The sequence below is a fragment of the Mugil cephalus genome, chromosome 19 (genome assembly GCF_022458985.1).
Source record: "Mugil cephalus isolate CIBA_MC_2020 chromosome 19, CIBA_Mcephalus_1.1, whole genome shotgun sequence".
Classification (NCBI taxonomy): Eukaryota; Metazoa; Chordata; class Actinopteri; order Mugiliformes; family Mugilidae; genus Mugil; species Mugil cephalus.
In genome coordinates this window covers 4,566,720-4,583,015 of record NC_061788.1, presented here as the reverse complement: position 1 = coordinate 4,583,015, position 16,296 = coordinate 4,566,720, and positions in this window count along the sequence as shown.

Sequence of the window (16,296 nt, the reverse complement as noted above, 5' to 3'; positions counted from 1 at the left end):
TGGTGTCTCTTCTTTTGGATGGAGCCTGTGTTCAGCTATCTTGGCTTTTAGTTTGTGGTTAACCTCGTTCTTTAGAGGCAAAGCACAGCGCAACAAGATTAGGAAACGTTGCCATACAGTAATTAAAGTATTAGTTTACCTTACACTTAAGCTTGGAACATGGGTTTGGATGGGAACATGAGGGTTATATGAGGACCTTTTCAGCCTAAAAGCCAAACAAAACAAAACATTTTTTCAGCGAGCCCATTATATTTTTTTATTGATATTGTAACAATAAGTCAAAAATAACTAGCAATTATGCTATGAGGCTAACGATAACGTGCTTTTGTTTTTGTTTGCTGCAGCAGCCAGTTAGCTCGTAATCAGGATTCCAGGAAATTCCTGTGAACTTCAGTGGATCAGACAATTCTGCACTGGCCTCCAAAGATCTCAAACTAATCGAGTATCTGTGGGATGATCCACAGACATGATCCCCACTAACAACATTCTGTGGCCAGACACCACAGGACGCCCTCAGAAGGCCCATGTCCACTCTCTGATGAGCCACAACTGTTTTGGAGACACAAAGGGGACCTATACGATATTAGGAAGATGATCATAATGTTATGCTTAATCGCCATATGTAGCTGCACTTCAGTTTGGTTATTAACGTTTGAATCATTTGCAAATTATCATGAACACCAGGACCATGCATGAAGGCATTTAGCACCACATCACATCCAATCATTGTCCAGTTCAGCGGGTAGACTGGGGAGCATGAATCCATTATATACTATAACAATCCTGCTCTAAACGTCCCTTGGCGGCTGTTATGATGTTTCATTTATGTTGCAGCAGAGAAACAAGGGTCGTAATTCAACTGTACGATCGCTTTGGATGATATGATGATTGCGGTGTTGTTGAACTGTGTAGAATGAAACGCTGAAGTGTTGCTGTTATTTAACCTAGCCCACTGACTAAAATGTGTAGGCGCAACACATTACAGTTCAATAGTACTACAGAGCACAGCCTCCAAGATGAAAACAAGGCTGAATCAACATCTCTCTGAGCTATTTTAAGCTAATCCCTAATGCCAAAACCTTCATGTTCCCAATATTTAGTGCAGCACTGGTATATCAGAAGTGAGTATATAAGCCTAGGGTGCGTTAAGTGTGCCTATGCAGGACTTTTTTGCCAGAAGGGTTAGGGTTAGCAGTGTTAGGGTTACTAACCCTAACCCTACCTCACCTATGGTCATGAACTCTAGGTAATCAAGTCAAGTCAAGTCAACTTTGCTGTCAAGTCTGACATATGGAATCAACAATACAGGACTGAAATTACCTTCCTCAAAGGCCTACGGTGCAACAGATGTGCAAAATTGAGAATTTATAAAATATAAAACTACATTATGGCTAAAGAGAAACATGACATGGCACATGACAATATACATAAAGTGGCTGGTGCAACCCTGGGTTGAATAGTGCAGAAAAGAATGGTTGGATTGAATGAATTTATACATTCCCTCTGCAAGGAGGCCTCTGGCACGGCCCAGGACATGATGGAGGGATTATATCTCTCATCTGGCCTGGGAACACCTAGGGATTCCTCCGGAGGACCTAGTGGAACCTTTCCTTGATATTCTGCATGCTTTATTGGTCCAAAAATACCAATTTGAAAATTGAAGCAGACGTAAACACTAAAGCGTGAACATGCTACTACCGAGCAGACCAATCACAGCTCTTGTAGATCGCAGCGCCGTGGTGCATAGTTACATTTGTGGGGTGCTGCACATCAAACAAGCAGTATATTTCCAAACAGCAACATAAAGTTGGGGCGAAACTAGCTGCAGAAATACAAAGGCTTATGGTCTACAGACGTATTTGTATTATGATACAGAAATGGCAAGAAAAGTAATGCATGCTAATCGGCCGCCCTTCCACCCTGCATGATTCCTTGAAACCTATACGCCTTAAAGTCAGTCCTGAGGTTATACAGAAACCAATTTAACAATAGACAGCTGTTGCAAAGCCTTCAGAACACCAGATAATGGTCAAGACATTTGCAGGCTGCGGAGCTTTCCGGGGCAGTGCACTGGGCAGCAAAATGACACGTCAAACCACTTCGCTGCCTAAAAGAATCAAGAGCCTTGTCTGACTGCCTGTGTAAGGCAGCTTTGCCTCGTGGCTGCTTATAACTTAGCATTCCTCAAGCTGTCCAGAAGCTACTGTGTGTATATAATGATAATGTTTGGCAGTTTTCAAGCATCGGTGTCATTGTGGCGAGTCGTCATATTGTTTTGCTGCTCTGCAGGCGCCTGGCATTATCTGCAGAACTTCGCTCCAGTCTGCCTCCAAGCCGTATTATCACTTGCTCTCTGCAAGATAACGATTTTGCTGTCTCTCATCGGGCTGACGTGTGATACTTGCGTGGACAAAATAACATCCACAAACTTCCACAGAAACATAAAGTGTATATTCAGTTGTGTGCTGGTTGACGTGTGTTGAATATCAAAATTATTTCACACTTTGTGGATGTGTCCTGTGGGAAGTATTCTTTGAAGTTTGAAGGTACAGCAAGCAGCCCGGCTAGCTTAGCTCAGCATAAATGATGAAAAGGATGATTAAACAAACAAGCTGAAACAAACTTAATTTGTGAACGCGTGGATGTGATATGAAATGTCAAATATGAAAGTTGTTTGCACCATTTTCAAACTGATAATCCATTTCCCCAAATGTCAAAATATTCCTTTCACACACATTATCATTACTCCATCGCAGAATAATGATAATTCTTTCAGAAATCGGCGCTGAATATGTTATGATCAAACATTTGGCTGTAGAATTAAATAGGTTTACCTTGTTTTTTGCCTTTGTAAAAAAAGCTGTCGGAACGTTAATAATTAGCCGATAATGAATTATTTTCTTCACAGCTTTGCATGTTTGGTTTCACGATCAGTCCTGAAAGAAAATTATTCTTAATATTTCTCCCATGCTGTATTGGACGATGCTGTTTCAAAGGACCAGACTGCTGTAATGTTCGACCTCCATCTTGAAAAAGGAGCAACCTGATTGCGAATGTTTTACAAAACAAATGTGACAATGAAAATGAGAATTTCCTGATATTTATATAATACAATGACATGAAAAAGTATTTACCCACTTGAATGTTTTTCCCCTTTATTGTTTTTATGAATAATATTCATTATAACGCAGGATAAGATCCCAGGCAAAACACATTTAGAAGCCCAGTCCAACTAAAAACTGACCAGCGAGGGCTAGCAACCAACAAGAATACACCGGCTAACTAGCCTAGCCAACAGCACTAGGCAGTATACGGCACATCATTGGGATTTTCAAGTGGGCGCCTCCCTTCGCCAATGTTTCGTTAAGTTAGGTTGGAGTCACCCCCCTCCATGCTGCCACTACACAACGGCATGACTTTCAACCACCAAGACATTAGCTTAGCCCTTTTTACTGCTATTCACTGAAATACGCAGTTGTGTCGGTCGGGTATCCTAGCTACCTCTCCCCCCCGAAAGGGAAGAGGTGGGATATAGAACCTAGTTTGGGTAGGGGATGGAGAAACCAAAAGTAAAAAAACACACAACCTCGTACCCGTGGCTCAGACTGAACCACGTAGCAACTCCTAGCATGTTTCCTACTTAGCCCTCGGTTTTCTCCCGCGAATGCCCATCTCCGTAGTTGGGCATTCAACCATAGTTAATATAACTTGGCTTTTTTTAGAATCAAATTGGAGCTTTTTTACAGCTAGACTAGATGCTGTTTTCTGTGGACACTAAATGCTGCACATCAATGCAAATACACCAACCCCACTGTGAAGCATGGTGGCGGCAGCATCATGCTTCTGGGTAGCAGACCTTAGACACCATGTAACGGTTAAGGGTGACGTGAACGCAACAAAACGTCCTGAAAAGAAAGGGCTAACATCACAGGGCTAACACAGAGAGACAGACCGTCACTCACACCTACACTCAATACTCAACAATTTTATTTATTCAATTTATTTTCCAGCAAGTCACTCGAAGCATACATCAAAAACAAAAAAACAACAAGCTGAATGTTCTGGAGCGGCCGAGTAAAATCCCAGATCTCAAACCAGTAGAGAATGTGTGGCTGAGCTTGAAAAGGGCTGTGCATGACTGATCCCCGTGCAACTTGACAGTTTTCCAAACAAGAACTGGGGGGAAAATGCAGCGTCCTACGCGCTAGTCACACAGACAAAGATGCATGCGCTAAATTGTATTTATTTATCTGTGCAAATCCAGTCAAATGATATTGAAGAGTCGAGGTTAGCGGGTCAGGTTGAATACCTTTCAGAGGCATTTTAATACTGATTAAAATGTTTCGGGGGTTCATTGGTGTCTTGGAGTCTTTTTATTGGCTGCAGGCAGCGCACTCAATCTCACGTAACCGCACAACTGCCACCGCAGCCTCAATATGCCAAACGAAACGTCATAGCAGGACAGCTCGTAGTTTATTTCCACTGCTTGCCAAAGACAGAGGAAGGTGTTAATGAAAGCAATAATTTTCTCTACCACTCTTTAGATGCACACGCCACCCTACATAGCATGGTCCATTATTTTTTGATAACTGCACAGCCTGTCGTGGTTTAAAATGTAATAGCTTCCTTGCGGCAGATATCGCCTTGTGCTCACACCACACGCTGCTTCCATTCTACATTTTATCCACCCACGCTCTCCCACTACCTCAATGTTTTAGAGGCAAAATGAGCACATGATTCTCTTTGAACATCCAGCCGCAGCTGCCCAAGTGTTAGTCCCAACAACGCGAGGCCGTCGAATGACCTCTTTCTGAACCCCACCCAGCAAATTTTTTTTTTTTTTTTTTCACTGTGTGCCTCCGTCTGCCATCTGATGATCAAACATGGTCTGAACATGTCCCTGCACTAACTGAAGTCAATTAGGGGTTTGATGCTTTCTAACCTGTCGAATCGACGGAGGCAGAAAAGTCTGAATGCGAGATAGCAGCTGCTCTGCAGAGGATAGAAACTGTCTGACAGCCAGTGTTTAATCTGTCCATGTCAATCCATCACCGTCAGCCGTCACTGTCACAATCCTATACTGAGGGGGCGGATGATAGGAAACAATAGCACAGAAAGAAAGAAAGAAAAAAATGTGCCGGGGAGCAGCACGGAATAAATGTCTCAGATCAGAGCTACAGTGTCTCTGCAACATTTTTCCTGGAAAACCTCACTTTTAACTCAGTGTTTTGATGACGTTCCTTATCTGAACCACTCAGGATCAGTTCATGAATATTTATATTTGATTGCCTGTTATATGCTCTCAACTTCACACCAATTTTCCTTATTTTGTAGGTACTGTTAGCTAATGGATATGACTTGATTAAAAAAGAGAGAATGGTTACATGAAATTATCGACTGAAGAAATAGTAAAAATAATGATTTATTAAATTTAAAATACACATAAAATACTGAGTAAACTAAGTAAGAAAATTAAAAAAATATGTATATCTCAAAAAACATTCAAAAAAATGGCCATGTTATCAAACTTAGGACTAAACCTTGCTATAAATCTACTGGGGTTTTAGGCAGGTTGCAAATTAAAAATGTACAGATGCATATAAGAAGCCCTTTGTGCCATTAGAAAGCATCTGGAGTAAAGAGAATGACCCAAAGTCGACACCTGTGCACTCGAACCTGTTCAGCGCGGCTTCATTATGTGCAGTTTCAGAAGCCATCGCTGAAACCAAACGGAGAGGGGCGCAAATGAAAAACCGTGTTGTGTTAAACTGACCTCAGTGAATATGAGGATGCATTATGAGCTTTTATCTCGTGAGGAATCGCATTAAAGGTCCATCAGAGGGTTTGATGGAGCTTTCAGCGCTGACACCGTGTCTGAAGGGGAGGGCACGGGGGGTGAATGCAGTGCGATGAGTCACTCTTATTGATCTTTTCTTTTTTTCTTCTTTAAAACAAGGTGAAGAAAATGTGCAAACTGTAAAGACTTTCATTATACACACACACGTGTGTGTGTGTCTTTTAGGCATTTTGAGTTTAAGATGCAATGCAGACATTTTTATTCCCCTGGTGGCATTGAGAATAATTACAAAAACACTGGTAATGCTTACATGTTTTAGATTAGATTACATTAGATTAGACAACATTAAGATAAAGTGAGCATAAATAATAAACAGTAGCTCCCTAATGTTCCTAAACTAGTGGCGCATAGCTAGAATAAATGTGATAGCTATGCTACTCCTAGGTTAGCCTCCACCATGCTCCTATGTACCGTGGGCAACTACACTCTTGGGCTCTGGTAAAGCCGATCATTCCTGGTTGACTCATTAGTAGGTTGGTTGCGGAAATGTCACCACAAAGATGTGTTTGAATGCTCTCCCTATGCTTGCATGTTTGTTTGTTTTTCTTCTCCAGATGTTGTAGCTTCCTCCCACACTTCACAGCATGTGTGGTCGGCTAATTTGGCTGCAGATAGCAGCCATAGATGTGAGTGTGAATGTTGGCCTTGTGATAGACTGGAGACCTGTACTGGGCTTAATAAGCATAGTTTGGACTTGAATGTCTGTTCATTTATATGTAAATGCCCAGCACCTGAGCTTGTTTTTTTTTTTTAAAGAGTTACAGTTACACCTTCACTTGAAACTGTCTGAAAAAGCAAACTTGAAAGTGATGGATAAAACTAAATAAAACGCCCTCCTCCAGTCTAGGGTAATTAAATTGAGTCTTTCACTGGAGTTGCATGAAAAAGATTAGTAGGTGTATTTTGTCACATTTGCTGTCAGTCAAACCCACGCGCACATGTTTCTGAGAGGATGAAGGTCTAATCAGGAACAATGAGGGAAAAACACTCACGTGGGAGTTTTTAAGAATGCACGATCCACAAAGAATCCTCAGGCTCAATTCACTGTGCACTCTTCATATGAATTCATCAGATAGTACATGGAGACAGATCATTTTGGAGGAATCATTTTGTTTAGACCTTCGATGTCTCCCTCCCATGCAAAGACGGGTTTCCTCTTTACATTTGATGCAGCCTGCAAAAGGAAAACCAGAAATTCTAAAAATCACTTATATATATATTCAATTTTCTACAACCTTATTCTTGCATTTCTTGCGTAGTTTATTTTGAGGAATTTTGAAGGAAATACAGTAGATGAATCCTTAATATGAATTAAATCAGCATCTTGAAATAGCGCATGTGGAGCCGGAGGCTGGGAAGGTGGAGGGAGCTGCAGCAGTGTTGGCATCGGCGTGATTGTCAGTGACGAGTGTCAGGTTATAAGGTTCACAACGCACACGTGATTAAATGTTACGAGAGAGATGTGAACACGGCAATCTTCGTAAAGGCGTACGGCAAATGACAATCAGCCGGTGAAAGCGTGACTCCACAGCCCGTCCCAAACTAATGCTTTGGTTCATGCCTGAGGGAGAGAACCCAGTGACAGCATCCTTAAATAATACCACACACCGATCGGGCATAACATTATGACCACCTCTCTAATGTTGTCTCCCTTGTGTCTACAATCCCCGATTTGTAATAACTTTTGCCAGTCTATAAAATTCAAAATGTCCTTCACCGTCCGCCCAGTTGGTAGAGCCAAAAACATGATCAACTTCAGGCAGTGAGCTTTGTTTGTCTTGCCGATTGCCTCCAACATGGCGTCTTCCAGATTCATGATGCACTTACAGTGGCCCTGAAGGTCAAAACACAACAACATTATTTCACAAAACAGAATGACATTACAGAAAACACAAAGACATTTCAGAAAACACAACAGTGACTTCACAAAACACGACATTACAGAAAACACAATGGCATCATAGAAAGCACAACAACATTACAGAAAACACAACGACATTTCAGCAAACGCAATGACATTACAGAAAACACAACAAGATTTCAGAAAACACAATGACATGACAGAAAACATAATATTACAGAAAACACAATGACGTGACAGAAAAGACAAGGACATTACAGAAAGCACAACAACATTACAGAAAACACAACAACATTACAGAAAAAAACGACGTGACAGAAAACACAACAACATTTCAGAAAACACAATGACATTTCAGATTACGGAAAGGGTAGCGACAACACATGTTTCTGATTGGATAAAAAACCTTCAGGGCCACCGTACGCGCTGATGGTGCGCCCTGAAAACCCTCTATAGGTTGAGGGGAGGGGCCTCTGTGGATCATTTCACAGATAAGTTTGGGATCTAGTGAATTTGGAGGCCAGGTCAACACCTTGTGCTATTCTTCATGTTTTTTTGTTTTTTTGTTGTTGTTTGTTTTTTGTTTTTTGGTCTAGGTAGTAAGACGAATGCCAGGTCCAAACGTTTCCCAGCGGAACACTGAATTGTCAGTGGTTTTAATGTTAGAGCAAATGATTCCGATGGATGTCTGTGCTACATTTTGTCAAATAGCTCAATTTGAATTAAAAAACAAAAGAGCCTTCGCCTCCTTATTGTCTGTGTGTATATTTGTATTTTATAATCCAGGAGATCACGCAGGCTCATCATTGTGTTTCTCCTCCAGATTGCTTTGTCATTTTAAACTACTTAACGTAAAGATGAACATTTCAAAGACTGCAGGTTTTCCAGAATCCATTTAATGTGCAGAAACACAATTGTTCTGTGCTAAATGTTCTTAAGACCACCTGACACACATTTAAATGGATTTCTGAGTCTCTCAAGCTCTGCAAAGACTAATCCTGCCAGAGTGCACTTTTCTCTTACGGAATACGCTATTATGTGCCGGTCCAGGTTCCTAACCAGCCCTGCTGTAGGCAAGACAGTGATGCAAGCTCTTAAGTGAAAACCTCTTCAAAGGCCCTCTGCTCGCTCCTTTCCCGCTGTGTTGGGCATAAGCTGCGATCATTAAGAAAAGTCATACTCCCTGCTTACGAGCTGACAAAAGAAGCGTAATTCTCTTAAGCAGTGATGTTCTTCCTCTGTATCAAGGGGTAGAATGTCGAATGCTGAATTGTAAAGATGGGATTTGTGGCTGTTTGAAAGGAGTTGGATCTTGTGGATTCGTTCCTTTTAAACCCCCATTCAAACAGGGGTGGAGCCGAACCCATATATGGTATTCAGAAAGGCACAAATAATGTGTTTTTTCTTTTTAAACACTTATTTCAAACAAATAGTTTCCAAATTAAATTCAAGAAGAAGCCTTTCGTCAGTGAATATTTGTGTGTCTGCCCGGATTGAGTGATGTTAAAGAGTCATGGTGAAGGTGCATCACCAGTTTTGTTAAAATTTATATTTTTTTGTTATTTTTTTTTTTACCTTAACTGAGTTGGAGAGGCAGCTTCTAACTTTTGAGATTATTCTGAGATGTCTGCAGTCAGGTTCTCTCGTGTTGTCTGTGAATGTTCTCAGTCATCCAGGTCATGGTAATCCAAAAAAAAGGGTTGAATAAGGTCAGCTGGACTTGTAGAATTTTTTTGAAGACGTTTCACCACTCATCCGACAATCTTCTTCAGTTCTGACAAACTACTGGGAAACTGAGGTTTAAATAGGAAAAAGTAGGTTGAAATAGGTAGAAATAGGTTCTCTCATGTTAGCATTCGTTTGTTAGCACTCGTCTGTTAGCTTGGTAATTCAGACTATCGTCTACTGGTAAATGGTGAATGGTCTTGCTTTTATATAGTGATTTCTACTTATTGGAACTCAAAGCGCTTTACAGAGGTTCAGTGTCTTGCTCAAGGACACTTAAGCATGTGGTATGTTTCAGGGATTTAACTGCTAACCGCTCTACTTACTTAGCCACAGCCACACTCCTATTGTCTCCCACAAGCACCAAATCATCATCATAGTCTTGTTCTGTCCCTTTAAGTCAGCCTACATCACCTCTATTAGCTGCATTTAATGCACAACGTCAACGAATAATGCATATACGTCCATAGTTATTATAATGGATAATTAAAGAACACTTATTTTTACATCTACATGTCTTAAGTTAGAAGTGTAACTCCTATTTTGATTTTTATTCCAATATAAATACAAATACAAATACTGGATGCTTTGCACACACCTGCATTAAAAGGACTGGCTCATTTTAATATTTATATATTTTTAAGATGCCTGGGGTGTAACTTTTTTTATCCTCAAAATGAGCACTATCTATCTATAGCTAAAAGATTGATTCTAGATAAATAGATATTTATTTATCACATGAGAAACACCTTTGTGCTAATCCCTGCTACACTCAACACCATGCTTGATTCTCATTTAAGAGCCGGTCAATAGATTCGCTTCGTTTGCTAATGTCACAACTGAATTGTTGGGTTTCTGTTAGTCTAACCTGAAAACATATTTTATGTTATTTTTCATGTTATTTATGTTACACAAAACGAAGTGGGACACGGATTAATGCCTTTTTTTTCTCATTTCTTGAGTCAAAACTAATGACGTACAGGTGGATCCGTCCTCCTGTGCTCACTCACGTTCTCATTCCGCCGTTATGGAGCACTCAGTCATTAAAGCAATGCTGCAAATCAGACTGTTGTTTATCATTATAAAATGTCACAGGGAACATCAGAGCCGTTTAACTTGTGGCAGAGTGCCAACGAGATAAGACAAATAAAGCAAAACACTCGCATTTATTATGTGTTACTGACACATCTGACATCGCGCTGAAAAATTGCACCAATTGACTCCTAGGAGTGATGAATGCGCGATGATGGCTGAAGGGATTAGCGTGATGAATGTTTGCACAAAACATCCTTGCATGGATAATTGTCAGCTGAACAAAAAGCCCGAACAGCAGATGTTTCATTCCCCGAGATGGAATGCCTCATGGCGATGATAATGAAGGTAAACCAGTCAAAATAAAAAATAAATAAATAAAAAAAAAAGACAAAATCTACACCGGATGTGGTTAACTGTGGTTAGCTTCTTCTTGCCGAGGAGAGGATATACATGGTGGTTGGTGTAAGCGGTCCATCTTTAGACACAGTAGGTCTTCTGCAAAATGCCAAGAGGAAGGTTTCACATGTGAGTACAGTCATCGCAGTTGTTTGTATAACTGTGTGTCCTTGATTTCTGAAGGTATTTGACAAAAACTAGTGTCCTTGGTTGAGTGCCATTCTTTTGAGTGTCGTTTCATTAGTACCTTGCCTTGTGCTCTGGCAAAATAAATAAAAATAACAAAAAAAAAACCTTTATGCTGTGCATTGAGGGGAAACGACAGTGACTGGATTAAATCTTTCCAAGTCCAAGGTATTTTTTTTGTCATTCTCTGTCCGTCCCGAGCTGCCACCTAAATGAAAAAATAAAATAAAAAACAACTTTTCATTCCTCGTGTGTCCATAAAGACCTTGAAAACTTTTTTTTTTTCTAATAAAGTGACACATTATAAAGCATCAGAAATCCAGCAAACCGGAGTAGCAGAGCGCAGACAGCTTAGCGGAATGAAATGAATGAATCACCCGGCGCATTAATATCCTTGCGGGTCTCTAAAGACTCGTGTTAAGCTTCTACAGTCAGGGATCCTCCCTGCTTGTGACTGGGTAAAGTAAAATCAAACAGCAGCACCAACACGTTTTCCGTTTCTATTAGCTGCTGTTGCAGTGACAGCCTTTGGCTATGGTTCACTGAGGCAAATGTGGTGGGAGGAAAACAAAACTATATATAAACAGAAACCTCCCAAGACGTTTCAGCTCTGAGTTCTTACAGCATCACATGACCTGTAGTTGGGAGCTATGGATCGTTCCCGCTGTCTTTTACAATTTCAACAACCAGTGACTCTGCATGAATATCTATCAGTGTGCATGGTCACTATTATTGCTTTCTGACTAAAGGACTGAGTCGTGTGTTTGGGTCGACCCTTGTGTGTTTATCAGAAGTATTTCTGAGCAATAAAACTCACTTTTGCTTAATTGCTTATGTGCACTTGCTTGCTATTGACCTGCTGCAAGAGTAGTAGTCTGGTAATTCCAAACTGTCAGCCTAGTTCTGTAAGTATCATTAAACATTCAGAAACTGCCTTCATGACTTCACACTGCATTTTACTATTATTCAGCCTGCTCCAGATTCACAAGTTTGTTCCATCTCATTCAGGGGTTGATTATGCAACAGTGCCTTTTGAATTTGTTCAACTCTTTTCGACTCTTCTAGTACTTGTCTGATACGTTTGACCCTTTTTCTTTGTCCATACTCTGCTTGGGTGAGCTTTAATCAGCATTTACACTCAGTCCTGCTCTCTCCAGTAATATGTCGGAGTTAGCAGTGCATTCTAAATTTAATCTGCAGTACCCCCAAACAACAAACATAAAAAGTCAATACAGTACAAAACAAAAGACCAATATAAAGTACAGACATTATGATACAAAAAATATAAAAACAATGTACAAACATTGCGAGCCCGATTAAGAATGCTCACAGGTTTGGTTGCGTTGGATCCAATGTTTAAGTTGAACTTTAGAAGAACCGAACATTGGACATTGTTTTAACTCGACGGGTAGTTTGTTTCAGTTTTAACTTCCCATCCCATTTCTTATGACCTATACTGCAGCCAGACACCAGGGGGAGCTCTACTTGCTTTGGCTTCACTATACCATCTACTCCGTTTGAGGGTAGTCAGTAGCGTCGGCTTAGTCTCATTGAGCAAATTTGTACAGGGATTGTATCTGTCACCATCTGCACTGCTTATCATGATCATAGATTTGCTTCCACTGTGTCTGGATGTGAGTCTGGTAACATTTAAAATCCAAGAATGAGAAAGAAAGTTGTTTTTTTTTCCCAAAAGTGTGTTTGCTTGAAGCACAATACGTATCAAATGAGTCTAAACTCATTTCACAGAGGATGCAAATCCTTCATTCAATAAAAAAAAAATAGTTGATGTTTGTCATGAAAACTCACTGGGTACCTTCAACCCACAGACCTCCTCTGCCAGAGTTTCTTGAAGTGTTGCACCGTGAAACAAGTTCTTCCTCGATGGACGCGGTGCGTCTCTGGACTGTGTCAACAATTTGCTTTTACATGCCCCGGAATGCCCCAACCCTCTCAGCTCAAATAAATATCAAGCACATCGGCACTCGATCGAGGTTCGTTCGGCAAACCGGAGAGTCTCGCTGTTATGGAATATGAGTCAAACAAGATGACAGACGTTCAGCAGCGTGCGTGACAGTGATGAAAACACAGCAGGACGTTTTTTTTTTTTTTTTCTCCGAGGGCACAAGCTTTAGGAGCCACTGGTGGAATAAAAGGACGCGGCTTTCTGTCTCTCTCCTTACATAAGCACTCTTGGAATACAACTCTCTCTATAGTCCCTCTTCAATGGCTTTTCGAAAAAGCCACTTGACAATTGGTTGATTTATGTGCACAACAGACGTCAAATTAATCTCAACCTTTTGAGTTTCATTTCCGACTTCCCATCACAATTAAAGTGGGGACCATATATTAAATAATTCTGGCCCTTGACTGATGTCTTTTCAGTGTTTAATTCAAAATAGCTGGGGGGAAGCCGGCCCAATGACTGGGGGCTGGAAACTGTGTGCAGTGTGTCGCAATATGGGGAGAGTGAGAGCAGAAAATGCGTGAAATGAACAGTAATTAATGCCCGAACAAGGAAGGCTAGAAGAAAAGGCCAGCGCACGCTTCTCCCATCCAGCCTGGTGCTAATGGGAATATGATTGCATTCAGTCTTTTTTTCCCCTCCTCATGAGCGTCCTTTGTCTAATTCAATCAATACTTCAGGGCGTTCAATGCACTCTGAGTGGATGCTCTGAATGAGGTGAATCAAAGCAAAGCGATTCAGACAGCGAATGGAGCCAGTTTGACCTACCGTCTAATTTAGTGAAAAGCCCAGAAAATGTGGGAATGTTTTATTCTCAAGAAGCGTGACAGTCGGCTCAGGAACAAAGGAAGCTTCCAGAAAAAAAACAACAGGGAAACTGTCGTAATGCATTTGAAACTTTACATTTACAGTTGGAGCTGTGAGGGTAGTTGGCATTTTGTGTGTGATGGAGGAAAATATGATGTCTTTCCATGACAAGTCTGGAGAACAAGGGTCAGCAGCTACAGTGTTTCTTGGCGACCTTTTGAACCCTACATGACTCCAATTAACTTGCCAAGTCATGTAACATATATCCTTCCTTCCTTCCTTCTTCCCTTCCTTCTTTCCTTTCCTCATTTCCGACATTTCGTGAGTGACGGACGGAAATGTGATGTCTTTCCATGAGAAGGCTGGAGAACAAGGTCCATCAAGGGTCAGCAGCTACAGTCTTTCTCGGGGCAACCCTTTGAAACCTCCATGACTCCAATTAACTTGCAAAGACATGTAACGGAAAAATGTTGACGGGGATGAATGTCAGCTTCCCAAAGGTTGAGACCAAGACAACATTTTCTCAATAAATGTTGAAAAACATGGATGAATGTTACATATTCGTTCAGTTCCCATCCATGCAGTTTACTCTGGTATTCCAGGAGTTTCCACCAATGTTCTAACCAAGAGCAATCTGAGATTACATTCATCGCCAGCTGTGCATTTCTTTTTCTGTCAGTGACATCGTACCCCAGTTACCCACCCCATTTGCAATAACTTCCCCGGAAATTTACATGTGCAGTCACACCTAAAGATGTGTCAATTCTAATGTGGTATCTGGTCCATTACTGTGCTGGTAAAACAACTACAAAGAACTAAAACATAATGTTTCCTTCTGGTTGTCTGTCAGTCTGTGGTGGTAATCTACCTCTGGGCTTGTTTGCCAGCTGTGCCAGATGTGCTTTGGCTACCAGATTGACGCTTCCATATGACATCACATAGTCATTAGGGATGGTGATGTTGCGTTTTAAAATTGGTTGGACAACAGGAAAAAGCAGGTTTAGCGGTTATTGTTGAAGCAGAGCAACTTAGTGGATTTGTTGAGTCCTTTTATTCTTTGGATAAATAAAAGTTGTATTATGTTTTCATATTTTTAAGGACAAAACTATACGAATGAATGGACTGAACTCAAATTATTTCATTGCCAAATTGAGCCAAACGTAGCCAGACATATAGTTGATGTCATCTACAAGCGCTAGATACTCCCTGAGCAGATCTATTACCTACACCGCCAATGAATGAAAACCATTAAGGTAGCCCACAAAAGGTTTTAGGTAGGTTTTAAGTTTTTTGGACCTGTGCTGCTGATTTGGCTGTAGATGGACATTCCAACTTGGCATACTCCAACCTGGAAGACATTTAGGTGCAGCACTTGGTTTGGATCAATACGTAGCCTATGCTAGTAGCATTTAGAATGATCTCTCACCAAAGCCTAAGTGGACTTTGGAAATGTTCGGGCCCAAATATGAGCTGCTAACCTAAAGACCCTACTGGAAAAGACACTCAGTGTTCTGGCACAGTTGAAGGACTTAACCCAGACGTCATCTAAAGTAACAAATGTCAAAAATGGTTTATGGACAGGTAAAATAACTCTTCTCAAGTCCAGGTAAGGGTTAGGGTAATTTACAACAGCAAAATCCTGCTGTTATTTTTACCATGATGGTTTTGACCATAGATAAAAGCGACTGGCTGCCCTAAGACTGAATGTGCTACACATCGCTCCCTGTTATTGAACAGCCACAATTCTAAAAGCCTTGCCTTTTCAGAGATGAGATCCGATTTTAGATGATATTACAAGCCCAACATTGAGTAGGTCAAACTGTACGATGGCTTGAGGACCATTAAGCGTGATTGTACCTCTAAAGTGGAACTGACAATTATAATATCAGTGTGAAATGTCAGCAACTCGTAGTCCTTGCTTTGAAAGGGGCGTTCAATTTGTTTTCTGTTGCGGTAATCTGTCTTTTGTGTTTCGACCTCCACCTCAGTCAATGCAAAGGGGGCAGACAACCTCAGTCATGCACATCACTCAGCTGGTCTCCACCCCTCCTCCCCTCTGCTGTAGTTATTGTGATTTCCTGTGCACTCCAATTGCCCTCCACCCCCCCTGCTTTTTCCTCTTTCATTGTTCTGGATGTTTTATCAACGTCAAGTGATTTTTACTATGAAAAGCGACGTGGCTCTGGGGTCGGCAGCTGCAACATTTTTAGAGGCACAACGCAATCCTAAAAGACACAATAAAAAACAGTTAACTTTCTAAATTTTCATGGACTGTATCTTGCAGATAACTTGAGTCCTGTCAATATGTGATGCACATGTTTTTATGTATCTAAAACCTCATATACATATACATACAACGGCTCAGTTTGCAATGACTGCTGCTACACTGTCACTGCTTCTAAACTGCAACTATTTTACATTGTGGGGATATTTTCTACAAGATACAACAAAGAGAAAGCCCCT